This window comes from Chiloscyllium punctatum, chromosome 47, assembly GCF_047496795.1.
Source record: "Chiloscyllium punctatum isolate Juve2018m chromosome 47, sChiPun1.3, whole genome shotgun sequence".
Lineage (NCBI taxonomy): Eukaryota > Metazoa > Chordata > Chondrichthyes > Orectolobiformes > Hemiscylliidae > Chiloscyllium > Chiloscyllium punctatum.
The window spans coordinates 7,259,450-7,285,807 of record NC_092785.1 but is presented as its reverse complement, the minus strand read 5'-3'; positions in this window follow the sequence as shown (position 1 = coordinate 7,285,807).

Below are 26,358 nucleotides of genomic sequence, written 5' to 3'. Positions count from 1 at the left end.
AATCGACCAAATTCAGGCCATTTGAATTACCTTTTGTGCAAGGAGTGAGAGGACAGTTACAATTGATTAACGGTAATTGATAAGGCAAAAATTTAAGGCCACATATTTTGACTATGTCTCAGAATTCCTGGAACGATGAAATAGAATGGGGGAGTTGGTGAAACAGCACTTAAAAACTTTCACAGCAGACAATGAAACAGGAAACATAAATGCAATCAAAAAATCGCAATTTTATTATTGGAGCTGTTCGTGTTGCTTCCGGTGACAGGTAAACATTTTAAAGCAAATTTTAGTGGACCTTAACAATTCAAGGAGATTGAGTGAGGTACACTTCTGACAAGGACACCAGACAGAGTCTTTCACAGAGTGTGTCATGTGAATATGCTCAAAAGGCATTTTGACAGGGGAAGAAAGTCAATGGAGACTGTGTTATTGATGACAACAATGATCGAAGAACCAAGTTCAGAGGATTCTGAATTTTAAGTTCCTCACATTAAATTAGACAATGACGTAGTTGTCAGACATTTGGATAAATTATTAAGTTACTTTCTGGAGGAAAATGGAAATGATCTGAAGCATTTATGACAATCGCATTGGGAGATATGTGGATATAAGCTGGGAAGTATGAACTTAACTATCCGTGATGCAGATAGAGGAAACACTCTTCGGATTAAACGACATCCTGAAAAACATAATGCCCAAAAGTTGGCACGGGTTTTACATGAAATTGAAGATGTGCTCTGAGATGGCATAATCAAAGTGAGTTTAAGTTACTGGAGCTCACCCATAGTAATGGTGTCAAAACTAAATGGTACCCATCAGTTCTGTGTGGACTATCACAAAGTAGGGGCAGTTCCAAAGACAGATGCGTGTCCGATAGCACGTTTGGAAGACTGTGTTGAAAACGTGAAAACAGTAACTTATATTTCGAACTTGGACTTGCTCAGAGGATACTCTTGGTCTGAATGAGTGAAGACAGTTTCAGCTTTCGTAATGCAAAATGACCCTAATCAATATAAAGTCATCCCATTTGGTATGAAAAATGTGCCAGCCACATTTCAGAGCCTAACCAATAAGGTTATTTCTGTATTACTCATTGTGTCATATATATATGTTTCCATATATATATATATATATATATATATATATATATAGATGACCTATCGATTTTTCGTCACACACTGAAGAATCATTTGCAACATTTATCAGAATTGCTACATTGACTTTGCGAGGCAGGTGTGGTGATGAAACTGACTAAACGTGAATTTGTCACTTTCCAGGTCCATGTTATTTGACGTGTACAAACGACCACATGGAAATAAAAACAAAGGTCACTCGGGAGTTTCCCATACCATCAACAAAAAGTGCAATACTAAACTTCCTGGGATGGAATGGGTTTTACTGGAAATTGACACCAAATTTAGCAGTTTGGATTCTCCACTCACTGAATTACTAAAGAACGGCAATAGGTTTTCATTGACAGGGAACTATCAGAAAGCATTTGACAGTCTGAAAGTTTTGTTGACCACTGCTCCAGTGTTAGACATCCCAAATAATGCAAATCCATTCAAGGTGGCTATCGATGTATGTGATCTGGATGTTGGTGCTGTGCTCTTACAGGAAGATGATGAGAAGATTGAAAGACCTATCAGGTATTTCAGCAGGAATTTGAACATACATCAGCAGAATTACTCGAACGTTGAGAAGGAGACATTGAGATTGGTGTTTGCTTTAAATCGGTTCAACTTTTATGTTACCATTAACGTGTCTGAGTCAAATATACGCACTGATCATAACTCATTGAAGTCTGCACTGAAATTTAAGGACAGAAATTCCAGACTGTTGGGAGGGAGCTTGTTATTGCAGACATTCAAGTTGAAAATGTGCATGTGACAGGATGGGAAAGTGTGATTGTCGAGACTTGAAAAAGAAACAGAGTGCTCAATGGCAGGAGTGAAACAGATTGAAACAGAAAATCGTAGTGAATGCTTGCATTGGTACTGTCAATGTAATCCACATGGGTGTTGTAGTAAACAAACTGTTAAAGATTAAGGCCTTGTAAAAAGAGGCCATCTTTGGATATTGATGGTTCACTTCTTTGGATGGCGGAGATGTTATGATGCTGCTCCTTTCATAAGGTTGTGTTGTCCTTTTGTTTTTTTAGTGGGGTCTGAAACTCTGGGGTTCAGGGATGTCTAGTTTGGATGGGTTGTAGGACCAATTTGATTGTATATAACAGATAATGCCTCGGGTATTAGGCTTTCAAGTGCGCAAAAGGGGCACTTACACAATGAAAGGGAAGTGGCCAGTTCACCGAGCTCTGGTTTAGTTCAGTTTGGTTTGGTGTTAGCAAAGAGTTAGTTTTGTTTAGACTTGCTGGTAGAAGGAACAGCAACATGGAACAAGTTGTGCCATGCTGAATCTCTCTCTGACTTCTCTTCTGTAAGACGCCATCTTTGAATTTACCCGTTTTGCCATGTGGTGTTTATGGAGATTGTTGGAGTAACGTGCAACAATCATAAAGTTGGGATAGTCTGTTGGGTTTTTGGATTAGGTCAATTAATGTTATACTGTATTCTGTTCTCTTTTGTTTGTGTTTTTTCGGCACTCTGTAAATAAATTCTGTTTACTTGTAAACAAGGGGTTTTGACCAGCTGCATCACTTCTGGAATATCAACTCTCCACCTGTTCAAAACAAGGAAAACATTTAGGGTCTGGATTGCCATCTTGAAATGTTTGGAGAGGGTCTGGCCTGATTCATTACAAATGTATTTAAATTTGAAATTTATTGGTTCCTGATTAGTAAGTGATATTTATGAAAAGAAGGCAGGATAATAGAATTGAAAAAGAGATCCTTCATGATCAAATGGGAGAACAGGCTCAGTAGGCTGGATGGTCTAATTCTGTTCCGACATTGTAAGGCCTAATCAGAAAGAACTGGCACCCTTAATTTCATCGAACATTTCACTGTCTTATTTCGTTCATTAGGGTAAGTTCTTTGAACGGAAGTAACAGTTCAGCTTTCAGGGTGCAAGAGGCAGACATACTTATATTGAGATATTTCACAGCCTTCCAGAAATACGCCGCTGAGAGCAATTTGTACAGCGTGACCTACTCGAGGTTTTTCGAGTCCTTTTACAGGAGAGGTTCTCAGACAAAGATAGAACCACACATAGAGGAACACACAAACACACCCACATCCTCACACATAGGCGGAGACGAAGAAGCACACCCATCCACAGTAATACAGTTAAACATGAGCGTGCTGATGAACAAAGACAAACATGCACGTACAAACCCAAACATGCAATCACGCACAATAACACAGTCAAACCAAAATGTGGGAACTCACCTGAACAAAGACGGCAGAAACATTCACACACCCTCATAACACACACAAGAATACAATCAGTGTGCTGAGGGGAGACACACCTACTCACACATGCATGCACACACACAACCAGAAAGCCATCCTCAGATATATAGGAACACACCCATATCTAGCTGAATGCACACTCTTCACACACACAAAAACATTCATGCTGTGATATAAGAACACATCTACACATAGACACAGAATCACACCCTCAACCTCACGCTCATAGAAGCGAACTTAGAGTAAGCGACAATTCACGCCAACCTGCAAATATTGACAGAAACTTCTTATGCATACACACAAGCACATTCAAACACACTTACTGAAACACAACCACAATTACATACACACAGAGCGACACTCAGAAACAAACAGAGATATAAACGTAGAGAGGTACAGAGAGATCCTGTTGGGGGCACCGAAAGATCGAGACACACAAACAGACAGCCAAACACAGTCTGAGCAACACACTCACCTGATTAAACAAGAGCACAGCCAGGCAGATACACACCCCGCACTCCCTCAATAGTACACTGACACTCAGAGAGGCACACACGGAGTCACAGAACAATCATGACATGCTGAATGTGAAACACACACACGTGCATGCGCACGCACACACTCAGTAATGTAACTCCACAAACAGCGTATACACAGGCAGAAACACAACAGATGCACATACGTAAAACACACACATTTATGCAATCACAGAGGCACAGTAATATAGACCCAGATAAAAAACACTCACTTCACAGAAACACTCGCATACAGAGTGAACAACATTCCCAAAGACATAAACGTATGAATATATTTTCACAGAAATACACACAAAGGGAAACCCACACTCAGATCCAAAAACACACTCATAATGTATCACAGTCAGGGACATATCCAACGACAAAAAACAAGGGATGCACACACCGAGTGACACCCCACAACAGCAATGAACCCCCCGCAACACACACAGACACACACAGACACCGTCACGCACTGAAAGGGAAACGCATGAACACACTTCCCGCCCAGCCACGGGGATAGGAAAGGGAGATGACCAAACTCCAGCTGACTTACTTACAGTAACGTGTCAAGGTATTGCTGGCTGTATCTGTGCACTTTGTAACTTGCAAAATCACTCCCTGCGGAAAGATTAGTTAACGGAGTGATCGGGAAGTGAGGTCAGTCAATGCACGTGAGCATGTGCTCAACTGAGACAACAAGTGTCTGGCATGCTCAATGTGAGAAAAATACATCGAGATCGAGAGGGAGAGACAGAGAGACAGAGAACGAGATCGACAGAAAGACAAAGAAGGATAGATTAAGGGAGACGGAGAGACAGACAAACAGGTAAAAAGGTGGAGAGAGAGAGAGAACGATACAGACAGTGAGGGCCACACAGAGCGAGACAGAGAGAGAGAGAGAGAGAGAGAGAGAGAGAGACTGAGCAGGATTCTGAGAGGTAGGGCCAGTGGAGAGAGGAAGAGAGGAACAAACATAGACAGAAAGAGGCAGATAGAGAGAGAGAGAGAGAGAGTAAGCAAAGACCCCTTGAAGAGAGGAGACAGGAGGTGGACTGAATAAACTCTCTTTCAATAAAAATGCTCATCTCCAATCGCCAATTCAGATGAGAGGATCACCAACACCCGGAGCCTTTCCTTTGATGTAATAAAGTGTTTATTGCGAGCTGAAAAGGGAGAGTCTGACAATCATCGTGGTGCAGGAGGGTCCGTTTCTGTTCCTCTCCCTCTTCCCCTGCAGGGGGAATGCAGAGACCACATCCTGCCAGTCAATAACCCTTATCCAAAGGACAGTGCATGAAGTTGCAAAATTCGAGCTGAACCGATCACTCACAGCCAGTCCATCATATCAAAACTCTCTACCAGCCTCTTTCTATCCTCTTTCCACCCTAAGTGAAAAATTTACGTGACCAGTTGCTGCACCGCATTCCTGAACTTATCTCGAAACTTGGGCACAGTCACTGCATAAAATAATGTGTTTGTGCTGCAGCTTAAATCCCGAAGCATTTCTCCTGCCCATGTAAAGTGAATTTTACTCCCACGACCTGTTGCTTTAATGTTGAAGTATGCGATGTTTGCACTGTGCACTCCCCAAAGAAGTATGAAGCTGATGGATATGGTGAAGAGGCAAATCACCGAATTCTTCAGGCTCTTCATTTCTGTGTCTTTGCGACTCTCTCCCTTGCTCTGACCCATCAGGCTTTTGCGGACTCGACTGGCCATTAAAATGTACCTGACCGTCAGAGTGTTCATCAACAGAATCAACATGAATGGAATTAAAGGCGTTAAAATGATATCAAACCACTTAAACCCTAGCCATCTCGGGTCAGTAAAATAACTTGACTTTATGTGGCAGTACCTTGGAACATTGTTAATTATCCTCCCAGGTCTATACCGAAAATAGAAGGCAATGTTTTTTGAACAGAGTAGAATGGTGGTTGCAGCCAGAGCCACAGCCAAGGTTTTGTCTGTCCAATATTTTCTGTTCATTTTCAAGCAGCAAATGGCTACAAAACGATCAAAGGTGAAAAGGACAGTGAACCAGACGGAACAGTCTGTGGATGCACGAAGCAGGACATAGACAGCGCTGCACACAGGGGTGATATCCAGGAAACACCCTGGGTAGTAAAGTTCTTTCAATCGCCACAGTATCATGTCAGCAAAAATGAACAGTAGATCTGAGGCTGCCATTGCCAGCAGGCAGCGGATTGTGCAGTTAGAGAGGCCACACTTTCCCAGAGAGAGAACAAACATCAGCAGGAAATTAACTGCAAGAGACAGAATATAAAATATAAGTCGGAAGTCACTGATCAAGCATTCTCCACTTCTGCGCAGAGAGCTATGGAAGATCTCCATATCTAACTGGGACAGGGAATTGACAGATGGCAAAAGGGCATAAATTTTAAGGTGAACAGCAAAAGGTTTGGAGGGGATTTGAGGAAAGGTCTTTCACTCAGAGAATGGTGTGTGTTCTGGTAATTCAGTCATTGGGAGGGTTGTTGATGTAGGAAACCTCACAACCTTTAAGAACTACCTGGGACAAGACCAGATTTCATCGAGCCTTGACAGCACAAACTTGACGACTGATGTACCTCTTCAGTACAGTCGGGTTCCACATTCTAAGAAGCACTTCTGGGAAGTAGTTTGGGAAGTGAAACATTTTCACAAAATAAATAAAAGTGCTGTGGATACCAGAAATATAAAAAAGAAACAGCAATCACAGGCGAAGCTCAACAGCGATGGCAGCATCTGTGGCGAGAGAAACATCGTTAGTGCAATAATTCGTCACGAGAACACATCTCTCTGAACATTTGTGAATGATATCCAAACGTCAACTCGGTTTTGTCCTCGCACAAGGCCAGAACATAGCAAACAAAGGACGGGGATTGATTTTGAAAAGGGAATTGAGAAATCGTCGTGTTGATATTTATCTGTGATGGAACTTTTATTGGACTGCTCCGACCATGCTGGGCGTGGTTAGAGTCATTAGGAATATGACTCTAATACTAACGTGGATGTATTCCCAGGAGTATTCTCCCTAAGTCCAACTGTAATGTTATCCCTTATCAAAAAGCAACTCGTCTTTTTTCTTGACACCTTTCTTTCCTTCCTACAGCTTTTCTATCCTGCAATTGTCAGCTGCCAGTCCTGTCCATCCCTGAACCACATCTGTGTCATTGCTAGGATATCCTAGCCCCATATTCCTCACCACGAGCTCAGTTCATCTATTTCCCCTGTTAAGCATCTTGTGTAGAAATAAAAGAAATTTAATATGTCAGTCTTGCCTCATTCTCTGCTTTGATTCTGCCTGACAATTGGACTTGCTCGTTTTCCCTTCTGTGTCAGTCTCAGGCTGATTTCTTTTCTCACTGTCGGTCTGATCACGCGACCCCACCCCCGCTCACCCACCATTACCGTAATCCCCACTCCAACCTTACTAGATTCAATATTCCTGAGCATCTCGAGCAAATATCCCTGCCAGTAAATTAGTTTGTTTTCTAATTCAGTCACAATCTGCCCTTGTTATACAGATCACTTATGCCCCAAGAAATATGCCAATGATGCAAAAAAGTGAAGCATTCTGCCCTGCACCAGCTCCTCGGCCTTCATCTGTTCTATCCTCCTAGTCCTATGCTCACTTTCTAGCAGCATTGAGAATGATCCAGATACTACTCCCCTTAAGGACCTCCTTTCATTTTCCTGTCTAACCACATACACTCCTTTCAGAATTTCGTCCTTATTCTTTCCTGTGTCGTTAGTTCCAATGTACATAATGATCTTCTGCTGATCCCACTCCCCTTTGAGAATTTTCAACACGCTCTCTGAGATATCCTTGATCCTGGCAACAATGAGGCAACAGTCTGTCTGTGCCTCTGTTGAGAGCGTCCCCGATCACAATTGGTCTCTTGGAAGCTAGCGTAGCAGTCGTTACATTTGAGCCAGTCTTTGTGCCAGTACTTGGCTGTTCATGATACATTCCCCTCAGAGTCTATCACACCCTACATTATCAAAAACAAGTTATCTCTTTAAAATGGGGATAGCCACAGGAGGCCCCTGCACTACCTATCTCCCTTGCCTGCCTTTTCTGGAGGTAACCTGTCTACTTGGTTATGTCTGCTTTTGTTCTCTCTTCCTTTAGCTGCCATCTATCAGACCCCTTAACTCCCGAAAATTCCTCATTGCCTGAACATTCCTCACTGCTGCTCCAATCTATACAAGTGATATGATAGGATTCACGATCAAACATATGAATCAAACATATACTCTAAACATTTTAATCAGTAACACGTAAGCTCTACCACATCTGACAGGAAGAGTACATTGATCCTCTAAAGGCCATCTTTGCAACTTAATAAGCGACACACCCAGAACAAACAACAGCCTTATTGCTGTAAAGGACACTGCGACTGGCAAATGTAGTGCTGATATTTTATATTTTTACATTTTAATCAAAGACAGATCTCAATAAAACCTGTAACAAAAATAACTAATTCTACTGAATATTGCAGACATATACCAAAAAATCAGAAAGACTATACTTAAAAATCTATAAACGTACCTGCTCCTGTGCTATGAACTCTCCCACACAGTTTCCTCCTTTTTTTACGTTGTGTTGCTTTGATCTTTCTTTACCCCAAAATTCCAAAACAATGTAACAGCACATAAAAAAAAAATACTCTTCCAGCATTTTTTGGAAGTCAGCGCTGACACCCGAACTATGCCAAAAAAGGAGCCGCTCTCATAGTCACAATTATTTCCCTTTCTCCAATTTGGATTACCTCGAAACGTCTGGTGACTATATAACAAAACCATTGCTTGTTACAATTGTGAAGATGCATCTGTTTGATATTCAATGCTAACAGAGCTTAGATAGGTTTGTTTCATCATTAAAGGTGTAATCCATGATCTGAGCCCTCTCTCTGATGGTAAACTGAGGATCTGTTAACTCACTGAATCCCACACAGTTTGGTTTGGAAAGTGAACAATTCGTTGGCAAGTTTAGCAAATGTTCTAATTTCGCTGACATTCAGTCAGCAAATAATACAAAATGCAAATAGGGAGCTGTGAAATTTTTTATTGCATTCTCTGCACTACCTGACTCAAATAGTTTTTGGAAGGTGCTTGTTGATATTTTACGAATAAACTACACAATGTGAATCAAAACAGACAGTTCCCGACTGCAATTTCTGAATGTGACAGTTCCAATCCTAAAATATAATTTTAGGATTGTATAATAAAATATAATTTTAAAAAATCAGGTATCTCTGACTGTCTATTGTGTCCTATCATCTCTGGGCAATTAATGTTTAAATTGATGATGTGAATATTCATCGGTTCATCGACAACACAAGATTTCATAATCCTTCTTTTCTAAATCTTTACATTGTAATGAGACAACTAAACAAGGTAAGTAATATTAACTTAATAATTTGGCAAATGCTGATGCTCTAACTTTAATTAGTAGTTTTCCTCCCCATGCAAAATTGATTTATGCATTTTGTTCTCTCTTCCTTCAGCTGCCATCTATCAGACCCCTTAACTCCCGAAAATTCCTCATTGCCTCAACATTCCTCACTGCTTCTCCAACCTATACAAGTGATATGATAGGATTCACGATCAAACATATTGATCAAACATATACTCTAGACATTTTGATCAGTAACACGAAAGCTCTACCACATCTGACAGGAAGAGTCCATCGCTCCTCTAAAGGCCATCTTTGCAACTTCTTCAGGGATGAAGCTACAAACACTTCTTCAGGGAACAACAGGAAGATGGACACAACCCTGTGGAGTTCACTTTAACAATCCACAGTGTTGCAGTGGTGGAAATGGAGAACATAAAAACAGGCCATTTAAACGACCAAGTAATTCAATTCAACACTCCTCAGTCTTTCTGAAATACCACAGAAATGAACTAAAGTTATGGCACTGAAAGAGGTTATTCATGTCTGCATCAATTGAAAAAACGAACAAGCAGCTCTGATACCCCTTTCCGGCAACTGGTCCGCAACGTTGAGTGTGCTTCCAACCTGTTGGACTATAAGCTGGTGTTGTGTTTTTCTGAACGCCGGAATTTCCACATACCAACACCATTCTTGTAAATATTATCCCTAATCTCCTCAGAGTAATTCTGTCCTCACTGCTCGGTGATGACCTGTGCTGTGCACAAAACCGTGAGCCAACCAGCGTCTCATGCAGTTGCAGTCTTACGTATCTGACAGGGACTGAGGGAATTTATTTTGAGTTTGCTCTGCTGCAGAGTGAGAAAGCAATACCTTTGTGATGAGGAATAAGGTATTAAACTCAGGGTGGATGACTGATCAGGCTTTGGGCCATATAATGGACCTGGATGGATATAGTTGAGGCGCAATCGAAATGCAGAGTTGGGTTAGTTTATCAGTTCCTCAGGAGTTGGTATTAGTCTTTAATCGCCAGCTGATTAGTTACAGAACAAGCCAGATCCTAAACACAAATCCGGTTTGATGTCTGATAACCTTACTTGTTTGATTTAACAATGTGATCCATTGCTCAATCGCAAACACACAATGCTGCGAATATTATTTCTACAACAAAACAGAAATTTATTGCATAAGAAAATACGATTAAGCAGAATGAATCAAACTACTTACTTAAAACGCAGATTCAAAAGAAATGAACACGGATGAACTTTATAATTCTCATTGCCCTCAAAACATCCATAAATGAAAGAAAACACGTGACCTTGATATATTTTACAAAACACGACTCTCAGTACCATTCCAAACAAAACAACACTCACATAATATTTACACGAGAATTCCTGTACCTATCACTTGGTGAAATGACTTGACACTGTCATTTCAAAACTGGAACTGCAATAAATTCCTTCATGGAGCTCCCAGAATGTCAACATACTGAGCTTGAAACAATCTCTTGAGCGATTTTTCTTGTCACAAAACTTTTGTCTGGGACTAATACACCATTTTCATTCCAAGGCAATATAATTTACTAAAACTCTCATTTCCTTCACATGAGCACGGATCCATACACTCACTCAGTTCCAGGGTCTTACAGGAACAGAAAGAAATGACAAAAATGATTGAAGTGAAAGTAATGCTTTCTCGGTTCAGGGTTTCTTCCTTAATCGCAAATTCCAGAACTCTTCAACAAATCTTTCAGGCTCCATTAATGCCATGCTGGGTTGCAAGCATCAAAAATAAACAAAGTTTCATGTAGCCAAACATTAAATGCAATTTTAAAGATAATTGTTGTGATTTCAGAAATAACTTGCAGTTAACTATAAAGTTCAGATGCACAGAGAAGTCCACTGATTATTCACTCAAAAAACCCCAGAACCAAACTTAAACTAAGTGATATTGCACTCTCTATTTTAGAATACCACTTATATTTTGCCAAAGTGTTTCCTTTTCTTAATTCCACCGAAACTCTCCATAGTTTCCGATTGAAATGGAGATTTCAGGAACATTCCAAGAAGAGTTGAATAATTTCCAAAGTAATTCCTGCCGAATCTGCAAGATAGGGTTTCCACAGGGTCTCTGAAATCTGAGACGAAATGGCTGGTCACTGCCACTGTGTGACTTTGGGCACAATATGGCCATGTGTCATTGTCAGCTGCAAAGTGAACCCGCACACAATCCTCAGACCGATTCACACAAATTCAAGGTACTTACCAGGAATTGTTACAAATGGAAAGGTAGTGTAAAATATTTTCCGCCCATCACGAAATGAAAGCGTCATTTTCTGCCTGAATCTCTATGTGCAAGCAATCTCTCTGTACTCAATACCGACGTGATACACTCAAAAGCCTTTCATTTATACCTGCTGACATCACCTGGGGGGCTGCGACATTTCTATATGGTTCAATTCATTGATTTAAGGATGTGAACAAACAAGTGATACCAGTGAGTATACTCCCAGCTGTAACATTCTATTTTAAGCCTGAGGTTTATTGGATGATACAAATCTAAATCGGTCAGTCGGAAACATTGGGAAAAGGCATGTGGAACAAATTCATAGAATTATTACAATGTGGAAGCAGGTCAATGGGCCCATCCAGTCCATCCCAACCCTGCAAAGGCTCTCCCACCCACACCCACTGCTGGCCTTGTGAGTCAGCAGGGCTAACTACTGAGGGTCTGTGTCACCCTGTATAGCAGCATTGACACCCCAACATCATGTATCAAATCTCATTTCATTTCAGTGTTCCTTCCTCGCTTTTGACCATTTCGAAATTAAATTCCAGTTGTTAAGTGTCTCTCTGAGAAATGTTCTCCTCACTAGAGGAATGTGGCTTTCCTGGTTCCTTGTTCTGTGAAGGGATGATAGTTGGTTAATGGAGATAACACATTGTAGTTTTTCAAAAATCTAAAGTCTCAATAGAATTCCTCACCTCGAATGGATACAGCTTCTGAACAAATTACAACTTCTCCAATTCAGTCACTGAAAAATACCCTCAGAAGTTACATAAGTTCCAATCAATACTGATCCTTCAACCAGTACTTGAGTGTCCTGAACATGTTTCAGAGCTGACTCTGAGACACACGATCTGTGCAGCACCACATGGGGATGAGTTATTCTCTGTTCCCTGCAGTGTACTGCACATGTCCAGAGTAGATACCGAAAACATCTGACTGATGCGGGGATAGATCAACTTCAAGCGAGATAGTGGAGTTAGGCCAGGAGGGATTTGCAAAAGCAAGGATGTAGGAATGTCAAATTTGGAAACATTTCAGCGGGTATCAATGCCACCAATGACGCCTGCAGTGATCGGGAAATGAGTCTTGGCTTGAGGACTGATTTAGAAAAGAAAGCAAAGAGAAGGAATAAATCTGTCATCTTCATGTTGTTGGGCTGGTATGAGAGAGTGCCACAAGGACCATTTCTCCAGACACAGCCATTTATTATCTGTCAATGACTGAGATGGTGGGCTGCTGTGCGACATTTGTTGATTGCAAAATGTCAGTTGGACAGTAAAATACAAGGAGAGCTGGAAGGACAGGTTCAGTCAATGAAATCACACACAATAGTCAGTGCACTATAATATAGAGAAATTTGTGGCATTGTCCATTCATTTCTCACTTGGAAAGATTTCAGTACACCCATAATCATTTAGATGCTTGTCCTATTCATAAGTCAAGAGGCAACAAAAAGCCGTTTGGTCCATGTAGTGCCAGTAGTATCCATTATTCTCTTCAAAGATTTACTCATCTCAGATTATTCTAAATTTGTGCAATTTAACTCTAGGTTTTCGTCATTTCACTCCCTCATCACTGAACTCTTGCTGCCCAGCTATATTATGTTCAATCAATCCTGAACTCAAACAAGCATGAATTCCCAACTCCCCAGTTTTTTCTTGCTTTTCAGTATTTATAAAGTCAGATTGTTGCTGATTTAACATCAAATGGCAGATGTGGACAAACGTAAAGTGACTGAGTGACTCTATCAGAACCATCATTCCTGACTTGACAGGAACCTGGAAGGTCTGTTGCTTCAAAAGTGCCCAGGTCTGGAACATCACAGAAAAACTTCAACATATCTTAAGGTGCAGTGTTTAGTGGGTAGATCGAAGCAGGAAAGGGAAAGTGTTGAAACTGAACAGCCCGTGGTTCCGGTGCACATTTACACCAACAATATCTGGTCATGAAATCACACTTCAGAGGCCGGCATCCTGTCATGAATCTCCCATTTATTACAAATGCATCTCCTTTGACAGTAGCGTCTTACTGAGTCAGGTGTTCAGCCTCTCAATATTACTGACATTCTTCCTTTTAATTCAGACCGGGCTCCCTGATTCGATCAGTTTCAGAGCTCCAATCAGGGAACTCATGCACTGTGAGGTTCAGCTGGCTGATCTCATGACAAGAGCAGGAAGAAGCAGTCATTAATCCCAATCAGTAAAATGTGACAAATCAGGCAAGACATTGAAAGGCTGATCCCGTTGTTATTCTGAGTACAAATTAGGCCGATGAAAATGCGGCTGGATGCATTGGTTGAAAGAGGAAGTACTTTGGATGTATCGACGATTTGTGAGTGTTCTCGGGTTGGTGCGATCAGAATACATTGGAAACGTGGGTTTTGCTTTAATTGGATTTGGATTGCTCCTGTTCTGTGGAATCACACCACAGGCATTGTGGAATATTTATTCAATCTTTGTCAGAGTGTTGGCAACCTGGAATAAAGCTCAGTTAGCAGGGAGATGAAACTGGCCACTTAAAGTAGTAAATCTGGGAGTGAAAGAGAAAAGCAACAAAATTCGCACTGGATCCAATAAAATGATCTGCTTCAGAATCCGAATCTTCAGGATCAAACCCTTCCCTCACATGCCTCACAGAATCGGGGACAGAGTTCTTTCTGGAGAGTTACTTTCTCATTTTTAGGGATATTCTCAATAATGTATGCGTTACGTAATACAGTTACTGTCCAGATCTCACCTATATTTGTTATTATTTATGATGATGGTTGCTCTATTTGGACAGAAATAGCACTTTAAAAGGATTAACTTCTTTAATTTCACAGGTTTGAACTGATACGAGAGAACAGATGTAAACATGCAGCAAGTTAATTTGCTTACTCCAAAACAAACAGACTCAATAAAATAGCATGAATTTACAATATTATTACAATGGGGAAGAGTGATCTTAAAAAAAAAACTTGAATTGTTCATTAAGATGGAGAATAAAGAATTTAAGTCTGAACTCCGGTACTGAAGTTAAACAACGATTTGATGTAAAAATGAGCAATGGTGGATTGAGGAACCTCAGTTCAGAGGTGCTCAGTGGATTGACATTTGCTGAAGAGGAAGAAATGCCTGAATGGTTTTCAACAATGATCTATGTCCCTTCTGGTCAACAATACAACAGGAAATGTGAGATGAGGCAGCCCTGCCTGACTGTCGATCTGATCGAGAAGCTTTCTGTTTCCCAACCATTGACTCAGGCTGCATTCATCATGTTGGTGTAGAGTAGTATGGTTCATTTGTAGAATCCCTCTCCAAAGACAACTTTGGAGAGAACATCCCACATAGATTTGTGTAAGATCGTGTCAAGGACCTCCTGGTGCAGGCTGATGAGGCAGGTTGAGTGGGAGCAGCGGCCGAGGAAACGCGAACCCGGGAGACTACAGCTAAGGTAAGACAGTTTGTTTCAAAATTACTTACCTGTAGTGGGCAGCGGTGTTTTTTTTCTCTCTCTTCACAAAAAGAGCGGGAGCAGCAGAGGAAGTGACGGCAAAGAGAGGGGCAGCCGGGAAGGAGAACTGTGAGTATAAATACTCACCCTTTAATCACCAACGGTCACTTGAGTGGGAGCAGCGGCCGAGGAAAAGCGATCCCGGGAGACTACAGCTAAGGTAAGACAGTTTGTTTCAAAATTACTTACCTGTAGCGGGCAGCGGAAGTGAAGTTGGAGCGCATAGCTGGGCGGGAAGGTAAGTGATTAGTATTTGAGTGGGTGTGTTCTAGACCCCAGGTCCTACTTTCGTAGGGCCTCCCTCCCACCCTCCTCCTCTAACCTAACTTTAAAGTCCACAGGTTATTGACTCAGTGTTCTTGTTTTTGGAGACAAAGTGTACAGTCATGGCAGCGCAGGTGGTGGAATGTTCCTCCTGCAGGATGTTTGAGGTAGGGGTGACCACCGATACTCCTGCCGACTTCTTTTCCAGGAAATGCAGTCAGATCCTGATCCTCACCGAACGGGTTAGGGAACTGGAACTGGAGCTGGAAGAGCTGAGGATTATTCGAGAGGCTGAGAGGGTGATCGATAGAAGCTACAGGGACATAGTTACGCCGGAGAACAGAGGTAGCTGGGTAACAGTTAGAGGTGGGAAGGGGAAGAAGCAGGAAGTGCAGGGTTCCCCTGTGGTCGTTCCCCTAAAAAATAAGTATGCAGCTTTGGAAACTGTTGGGAGAGACAGCCTTGCAGGTGTAAGCTGCAGTGAAGGGGTCTGTGGCTCTGAGACTCAGAAGGGAAAGGGGGAGAGGAGGAGAGCGCTAGTCATAGGGGACTCTCTAGTTAGAGGGACGGACAGGCGGTTCTGTGGACATGGGCGAGACTCTCGGTTGGTTTGTTGCCTCCCGGGTGCTAGGGTCCGAGACGTCTCGGACCGTGTCTTCAGAATCCTTAAGGGGGAGGGTGTGCAGCCAGAAGTCGTGGTACACATTGGCACCAACGACATAGGTAGGAAGAGGGGTGGGGAGGTCATTCAAGAGCTCAAGGAGTTAGGTTGGAAGCTAAAAGCTAGGACAGACAGAGTCGCCATCTCTGGGTTGTTGCCGGTGCCACGTGACAGAGGCAAAGAATAGGGAGAGAGTGCAGTTGAACACGTGGCTGCAAGGATAGTGTAGGAGGGAGGGCTTCCAATATTCGGACAATTGGACTGCATTCTGGGGAAGGTGGGACCTGTATAAACAGGACGTGTTGCACCTGAACCAGAAGGGCACCAATATCCTGGGGGGGTAGGCTTGCCAGCACTCTTCGGGTGGGTTTAAACTAATTTGGCAGGGGGATGGGACCCGGACTTGTAGTCCAGCAAGTAAGCTAGCTGTGTGTCAGGATGCCCAAGACTGTAGGGAGGCTGTGGAGAAGGTAGCACTGACAGGGACTATTTGTGGACACAGAGATGGGCTCAAGTGCGTATACTTCAACGCAAGGAGTATCAGAAATAAGGTGGGTGAACTTAAGGCGTGGATCGGTACCTGGGACTACGATGTTGTGGCCATCACGGAAACGTGGATAGATGAGGGACAGGAATGGCTGTTGGAGGTTCCTGGTTACAGATGTTTCAGTAAGATTGGGGAGGGTGGTAAAAAAGGAGGGGGGGGTGGCATTGCGAATTAGAAATGGTATAAGGGCTGCAGAAAGGAAGTTTGAGGGGGATCTGCCTCTGGAGGTAGTATGGGCTGAAGTCAGAAATAGGAAAGGTGCAGTCACCTTGTTGGGTGTTTATTATAGGCCCCCTAATAGCAGCAGAGATGTAGAGAAACAGATTGGGAAACAGATTTTGGAAAGGTGCAGAACCAAAAGGTCGTAGTCATGGGCGACTTCAACTTCCCAAATATTGATTGGAAGCTCTTTAGATCAAGTAGATTGGATGGGGCGGTGTTTGTGCAGTGTGTCCAGGAAGCTTTTCTAACGCAGTATGTAGAGTGTCCAACCAGAGGGGAGGCCATATTGGATTTGGTACTCGGTAATGAACCGGGACAAGTGGTGGGCTTGTTAGTGGGTGAACATTTTGGTGATGGTGACCACAATTCTGTGACTTTCACCTTAGTTATGGAGAGAGATAGGTGCGCACAACAAGGAAGATTTTACAATTGGGGGAAGGGAAATTACGATGCTGTAAGACAGGATTTGAGGAGCATACGTTGGGAGCATAGGCTGTCAGGGATGGATGTGGCGGAAATGTGGAACTTTTTAAAGAACAGATACGACGTGTCCTTGATATGTATGTACCGATCAGGCAGGAAAGAAATGGTCGTGTGAGGGAGCCTTGGTTGACGAGGGAGGTTGAATGTCTAGTAAAGAGGAAGAAGGAGGCTTGCATAAGGTTGAGGAAACAGAGTTCAGACAGAGCAGTGGAGGGATACAGGATAGCCAGAAGGGACCTGAAGAAAGGGATTAGGAGAGCTAAGAGGGCATGAAAAATCCTTGGCGGATAGGATCAAGGATAACCCCAAGGCATTCTATGCGTATGTGAGAAACCTGAGAATGATAAGAACGAGGGTAGGTCCGATCAAGGACAATAGTGGGAGACTGTGTATTGAGTCGGAAGAGATAGGAGAGGTCTTGAACAAGTACTTCTCTTCAGTATTGACGAACGAGAGGGACCGTATTGTTGAAGAGGAGAGTGTGAAACGGACTGTTAAGCTAGAAGAGATACCTGTTAGGAAGGAAGATGTGTTGGACATTTTGAACAACTTGAGGATAGACAAGTCCCCCGGGCCTGACGGGATATATCCTAGGATTATGTGGGAAGCAAGAGAAGAAATTGCAGTACCGTTGGCAATGATCTTCTCGTCTTCACTGGCAACGGGGGTGGTACCAGGGGACTGGAGAGTAGCGAATGTTGTGCCCCTGTTCAAAAACGGGAATAGGGATAGCCCCGGGAATTACAGGTCAGTTAGTCTTACTTCTGTGGTAGGCAAAGTAATGGAAAGGGTTCTGAGAGATAGGATTTACAAGTATCTGGAAAGACACTGCTTGATTAGGGACAGCCAGCACGGATTTGTGAAGGGTAGGTCTTGCCTTACAAGTCTTATTGAATTCTTCGAGGAGGTGACCAGGCATGTGGATGAGGGTAGAGCAGTGGATGAAGTGTACATGGATTTTAGTAAGGCATTTGATAAGGTTCCCCATGGTAGGCTTATGCGGAAAGTCAGGAGGCATGGGATAGAGGGAAATTTGGCCAATTGGATAGAAAACTGGCTAACCGGTCGAAGGCAGAGAGTGGTGGTAGATCGTAAATATTCAGCCTGGAGCCCAATTACAAGTGGAGTTCCGCAGGGATCAGTTCTGGGTCCTCTGCTGTTTGTAATTTTTATTAATGAATTAGATGAGGGAGTCGAAGGGTGGGTCAGTAAATTTGCAGATGATACGAAGATAGGTGGAGTTGTGGACAGTGAGGAGGGCATTTGTCGTTTGCAAAGGGACTTAGATATGATGCAGAGCTGGGCTGAGGAGTTGCAGATGGAGTTCAACCCTGCCAAGTGTGAGGTTGTCCATTTTGGAAGAACAAATAAGAATGCGGAATACAGGGTTAATGGTAGGGTTCTTAGTCAGGTGGAGGAACAAAGGGATCTTGGGGTCTATGTACATAGATCTTTGAAGTTTGCCACTCAGGTGGATAGAGTTTGTAAGAAGGCCTCTGGAGTATTATCGTTCATTAGCAGAGGGATTGAATTCAAGAGTCGTGAAGTGATGTTGCAGCTGTACAGGAGTTTGGTTAGGCCACAGTTGGAGTACTGTGTGCAGTTCTGGTCGCCTCACTTTAGGAAAGATGTGGAAGCTTTGGAGAGGGTGCAGAGAAGATTTACCAGGATGTTGCCTGGAATGGAGAGTAGGTCGTACGAGGATAGGTTGAGAGTTCTCGGCCTTTTCTCGTTGGAACGGCGAAGGATGAGGGGTGACTTGATAGAGGTTTATAAGATGATCAGAGGAATAGATAGAGTAGACAGTCAGAAACTTTTTCCCCGGGTACAACAGTGTTACAAGGGGACATAAATTTAAGGTGAAGGGTGGAAGGTACAGGGGAGATGTTAGGGGTGGGTTCTTTACCCAGAGAGTGGTGGGGGCATGGAATGCGCTGCCCGTGGGAGTGGTAGCGTCAGAATCATTGGCGACCTTTAAGCGGCATTTGGATAGGTACATGGATGGGTGCTTAATCTAGGTTAGAAGTTCCGTACAACATCGTGGGCCGAAGGGCCTATTCTGTGCTGTATTGTTCTATGTTCTATGTTTCCAACTCCCCTGTCCTGCACGGAGGTGATCCTATCCCTGAGAATTGTGAGGCTGTCTGTTCAGATCAGATTTGCTCGGGGTGAATCACTGATCCAAAGCAGAACTGACCCAGATGGTGATGACCTTATTCAGGACATTTTAATTTATATTCATATAAGTAAATTGGTCGTCAGTCGCCCCTCTCCCTCTACTGATTGCAGAGGAGGGCATGATACGTTTACTCATGGACTTATACTACCTACCTGGTATATTTCTCTTTCCTGAGGACACGAGAGACCTGGTCAGCACACCCAGAGTTAGCGGCTGATGCAGCCTGTCCCAGTTGCTGTCGCCTAAGACCTACCAGATAGGGAGGAATGACCACGAGGCTGCGCTGTCTGTGAACTTCCTGTCACACAGTCCGTCATGACAGGATCCGCTGACCCTCAGGATGTCAGGCTTGCAGCTCCACCTTTTCCCTTCAGGCTCTGAGAACAAAGCAGTCCCTGTGCAACTTTTCAAAGAACAAGCATGAGCACATCTCATCCTCCTCCACGTTGTGGACCCTGGACAAGGATATTACCTTGGAGGCTTCTAAGGTAAAGAGCGAGGCTTAGTGGATGTTCACATTTTTTTCGATCCTCCATGACATCAAACCACATCATCTGCAGCAGGTGTAATTCTGCACAATTTTCTGGAGTTTTAACAGTTCTCCCCCTTTTCTCTGTCACCTTCAGAAAGCCTTTGAGAATAAAGATCATCTTTATGTTCCCTTTGACTGTTTACAAAAAGTCTGACGTAAACTCAAAGTGGGGTTTCACGTTTCTCCAACCTGTGGAGCCTCTTTTGAGATATTCCATGTTTAATGGGATCAGCAGTTTCATATTAAATTTCCCTACTGACCAGCAAGAGTCAGTGGTCAGAGAAGAACACCGGCTTGATATCAGTGAATTTTCCCGAAATCACTCCCAGCCTCTCCAGTCTCACTTCACAGCTGCATCACTTGAGCCCTGGTGAACATCCCTCGTACAATTGCGCATGATTTTTTTTTGTTTTAAGATTGCGGCATTGACTGGGTCCTGGGCTCATTTGGTTCCGATCAACAGGCCGGTCGCATCCTTCTTTCATCTTTGCTGTCTCATCTTCATCTTGGTCTTCTATTCCTTCTGGTGTTGACGGGGGAGGAAGGTGGCATCAATGGTGACTGCAGCAACAGCATTGTGAACCTGGAATAGGAATCCTGGTGTAGGTAATGGCGCTGGTGTGGTAGGACCAGGTACTCAATGCCATTATCTTGATTGATTGCATTGAATCAGTGTTAATGGGACAATTGAACTGAGATAGAAAACCAGGAAGCTTGCAGCATTCACTGTCAAATTCAATCAAGCCAGATTACAGATATGGAAGCCTTTACCTTGACTGAACATTGAATGGGTTCTTCACATGACATTGCCACAAGGTTTTAAATATCCTGTGCTGTTTTGTAATATCCTTCCTGGATAGAAACTAAATTTAATTTATGCCACTGATATTGTTACAACAAACTACAGCTAAGCTACTGCCATCGGAAATGACCTTGATAACTCGCTAAAAGTAGGTCAGAAGTCACACAAAAGCTTCTGATTTCAGTTACACCTGTTGGACGGTGATCTGGTGTCGTGTGACTTCAGACCTTGCCCACCTCAGTTCAACACCGGCACCTCCACATTAACGCTAAAAGAAGCCACTTATGTCAGAGAGATCCAACACACATTCCAGAAGATATGAGGACAAAGAAGCAGGTATCTTGGGAGTAGAGAGAATAGCTCCAACTCCGGTTCGAAGAGCTGTATTTGGGAATTTTAAACTCGTGTGTGGGCAGAGACATCTCAGACTGAAAGATTACTGGGGATCGTGGAATAAAAGTCTGATTTTGAAAAAAAGATTGTACATTGTTATCTTGCTTTTCAAAGATAATAAACCACATCTCATTATTAGTGTTAAACGAGTTCCACTAACGAAACAAGTCAATCAGTCCATACAGTAATGAGGTTATCGGTGTGTACTGTACCTTTAAGAGAGACTGTACGTTTAAGAGAGACTGGAAGCTGACATGTACTTAGAGAGGCACCGAGTGTGCTGAAATAATTCAAAACATAACATTTGAGTGTGAAACCAATAGTGCAATTGGATTGCCATGGTACACAACAAATTCGAATTTGGCCACTCAGTTTAAATTAAGCCCCAAGATACCAAATTCAATCAAATTTGAATTTAATGTTTTGATGACATCAAACCAATGAAATGATCTGATGGTGAGGGGTATAAAACCGGACGTTTTGAACAGTTAGGGAAGAACAGAAAAGACCAGCCCTAAAAACCAACAGACTGCTGTCCGAATTATACTCTGGAAGAAACCTGTCCATTCGGAACTTGTGCAATAGAACACCGAAGCCGACCTACAGAAATCTACAAAGAAAGTTTGACATCCGAAGATGCCAACTGCATTTGAAAGTGATTTGCCGTAAATATGGGACCAGTTTTATGGAGTGTAAGGTAAAATATAGTTTTCAAATAAGGAGTTGTAAATACAGGCTTGAATGTTCTCTGGTGGCCTTAAAGGATAGAATTGTTTAGTTTTTCCTTTAAATACTGAAATCTGGGAGAGTTACTTGCATCTCGAAATTTAACAGATTATGATGCGACGTGAGCTCCTCTTTGTGTTTGCTTGAAATTAGCAGAGGGGTTTACCCCACGTTGTAACAATCCAAAAATGAAACTTACGATGGATATTGTCAATGGGTATAGAGAAATGTCCAACAAACCCATTAATCATTTTGCCTCAGTGTTTTTGAGGAAAATTAAATCAACAAGTGAACTTTCACTCATATCCTTTCGGGGAAAAAAATTGATGTCCTCATCTGGTCAGGTTGATATATGACTCGAAACTGAAGAAATGTGGTTGACTCTTGACTGCGGTTTGGGATGGGGAAAAAATGCAGTCCGAGCCTGGGTTGCTCTCATCCAACATAAGGCCGCAGTAGTTATGCTGTAATTATACAAAACCCTGGTTAGTTCTCACTTGGAGAACTGTGAGTCGATCCAAGCACCGCACCTTAAGAAGGACACATTAGCCTTGGAGTAAGTACAGTGTAGATTTGTAAGAATGATAACTGGAGTTTAGCGGTTGAGCTGCAAGATGAAACTGAACAATGTATGCCTTGTTACTCTACAACTAAGGACTCAGGGTGTAAAAAGATAAACTATTTTCATTGTTTCGGGATTCGAGCACAAAGGGACATAGTATGCGAAGTAGGGTCATTGTGTTCAGGAGCGATGTTAGGAAGTACTTCCACACAGAAAGGGTGGGGGATGTTAAGCACTCTCTTCCACAAAGAGGACTGGATGCTGCATTATTTGTTAATTTTCATTCTGAGACAGATTTTCTTTTGTTAAACGTAGGTGTTAAGGGATAAGGTACACATGCATGCATATGGAGTTAGGCTACATATCAGCCTTTGACTGCCAGAACGAGCTCTCATTGGGGGTGAATGGCCTGTTTCTATATTCCTATGATGTTTAATCTCCTCCTATAGCCTATCCAAGGCATTGACATCCTTCCTAAAGTGTCGTGTTCAGGAGTGGACAGAGCGCAATTTAAACCCAATGCAAGGCATTTGACTTTCAAGAGTTTAAATCCAGTCTGTTTCCCCCAACTGTGGCTGAAACGGTCAATTATACAGGTTTTATTACATTTCACTTCTCTTTACATTGTAATTCCAATTTGTACGTTTTCTTTTTACAAATCTGCCCATCCTGCGCAATCACTTTCTCAAAGATAAGTGTACACCTCCATGTTTTGATAATATTATGCCTCCTCCAGAATTAGGCCAGTTAATTTATATTATCTCGCTTTCTCACTGTCCACAAGCTCTGCTATTTGCCTGCCCGTTTCACTGGAAAGAGGGATAAAATGCATTAAGAAATATCCCACTCATGGATAGTGAATAGCTGCACTATTTGGAATTCTGCGAACAGCCTTCGTTTAAAATATTGCTCAACGGGAGAACAGAAATTCAGAGACTTGAAAATTTCACGGAAATTCTTTTGAATTCAGTGGACTGAGCTTTGCAGTTGGCATAGACGCACCCAGCAGCACAGAAAAAGTAGAATGCTACTCAGCTCTTTCTCCAAACTTTTATTTCTGTAACAGGATGCCATTCACTTCTAATTTCTCTCTGCAGATGCTGTCAGACATGTTCAGGTGTTCCAGGAATTTCTGTTATTGATTCTGATTGAGAACATCCGCAGTACTTCCATTTCTTATTCAGTCCCTTCTCCAGCCTTCTTTACAGCAGGAGGCCGCAGCAGGACGGGAATTATGACTGGACTGCTCATCCATGCATCCAAGTAATGTTCTAGGGGCATTGCTTGAAATCCCACTGTGGCAGATGATGGAATTTCAATTCAATGATTTTCTGGAATTTAAGAGTCTAATGATGAACCCAGAATGTTTCTCTGTTTGCTCATGCCTTTTACAGAGGGAAATGACTATCCTTACCTGGTCACGACGACACGTGACCACACACCAACAACAATATGGTTGACTCTTAACACCCCTCCAGGCAATTAAGGATGGGAAATAAATATTGGCGCTGTCCAGCAACGCCCTCATCCCAGACTGAATAACAGAAGCCTTCTTGAGAATGATACGGAGGAAGTGGAGGAGGCAATTTAGCTCATTCTGAGATGGTAAAGTGGAATAACAGAAGGCCATTCAGTCCCATTCGTGAGCACAAGAATATCAGAATGGCAAAACGTCAGTCCACATTGGCCTCCGTGAAAAAGCGAAGGTAGGAGGGAACGGGAAGATGTGACGAGATGGGGTTGTAGGGTGGAGGATTGCTCGCTGGGCTTATGTTTAATATCCAGGCATTTAATTACCTGCCTAGGTAACATCATCAGTGGCGACCTCCAAGTGAAGCAAACCTGTTGTCACCTGCTTTCTATGCTTTCTGTGAGGAAGTTTGAATGAGGTGTAATGACAATTGGAATGCGAATGAGGGAGCAGTCGGTGAGAAGGAGAGAGCTTGTCCTGGGAGGCAGTGTAATTTGGATGCAACTAATTATGGGAATGGACACCGTGAGAGCCAAGGTACAATGTTGATGTCAGGAAATTTGAAAGGAGGGTACTGCCCAATACCACCTCTGACCCAAATTGATTAAAGCTGGAAATAGTAACAATTACCCTGTATTTAATCATCTCGATAGTCTATTGGTTCCGCTCCATTTCGCTGCAGTTACGCGTTTATATTTGCCTGTAGACAATAGACAATAGGTGCAAAAGTAGGCCATTCTGCCCTTCGAGCCTGCACCACAATACATTGAGGTCATGGCTGATGATCCTCAATCAGTATCCTATTCCTGCCTTATCTCCAAAATCCTTGATTCCACTATCATTGAGTGCGCTGTCCAACACTTTCTTAAACGAATCCAGAGATTGGGCCACCACTGCTTTTTGGAGCAGAGCATTCCACACACCCAGCACTCTCTGGGTGAAGACGTTTCTCTTCATCTCTGTCATAAATGGCCTACCCCTTATTTTTAAGCTGTGTTCTCTGGTTCGGCACTCACACATCAGCGTAAGCATGTTTTCTGCCTCCAGAGTGTCCAATCGTTTAATAATCTTATGTCTCAATCAGATCTCCTCTCCGTCTTCTAAACCCAAGGGTAAACAAGCCCAGTCGCTCCAATCTTTCAACATAAGATAGTTCTGCCTTTCCAGGAATTGACCTTATGAACCTAAGCTGCACTCCCTAAATTGCCAGAATTTCTTTCATCATATTTGGAGACCAGAACTGCACACAATATTCGAGGTGCGGTCTCACCCCAGGGCCCTGTACAGCTGCAGATGAACCTCTTTACTTCTGTACTCAATACCTCTTGTTATGAAAGCAAGCATGCTTTCTTCACTACCTGCTGTACCTGCATGCTTGCCTTCATTGACAGGTGTACAAGAACACCCAGCTCTCTTTGTACTGCCCCTTTACCTCACTTGACTCCATTCAAGTAGTAATCTGCCTTCCTGTTCTTGTGACCAAAGTGGATAACCATACATTTATCCACATTAAACTGCATCTGCCATGCATCTGTCCACTCCCCTAACCTGTCCAGGACACCCTGTCATCTCCTCACTTCCTCCTTATGTTTCACCCTGCCACCCAGCTTAGTATCATCAGCAAATTTGCTAATTTTACTACTAATATCGTCTTCTACATCATCGATATATATTGTAAAAAGCTGTGGTCCCAATACTGATCCCTGCGGTTCTCCACTGGTCACCGCCTGCCATTCCTAAATGGAGCCATTTATCGCTACTCTCTGTTGCCTGTCAGCCAACCAATTTTCAATCCAATTAGTACTTTGCCCCCAATACCATGTGCCCTAATTTTGCTCACTAACCTCCTACGTGGTACTTTATCATGCTCAAATATTTCCAGAAGATTATTCAAGCATGATTTCTGCTTCATAAATCCATGCTGACTCTGTCCTATCCAGTTACTACTATACAGATGTGTCGAGGTTTCATCCTTTATAATTGACTCCAGCATCTTTCCCATCACTGAGTTCAGACTAACTGTTCTATAATTTCCTGTTTTCTCTCTCGCTCCTTTCTTAAAACGTGGTGCAACATTAGCCACCCTCCAATCCACAGGAACTGATCCTGAATCTATCAAACTCTGGAAAATTATCATCAACGCATCCATGATTTCGAGAGCCACCTCCTTCAGTATCCTGGGATGTAGACCATCAGGCCCTCGGGACTTATCAACCTTTAGACCTAACAGTCTCTCCATCACCAATTCCTGGCAAATATAAAATCGCTTCAATTCAGGTCCTTCAGCCACTGTTCCCTCTCGGAGATTGCTTGTGCCTTCCCCAGTGAACACAGATCTGAAGTACCAATTCAACACTTCTGCCATTTCTTTGTTCACTGTAATATATTCCCCGTTTCTGTCTTCAAGGGCCCAATTTTAGTCATAACCATTTGTTCC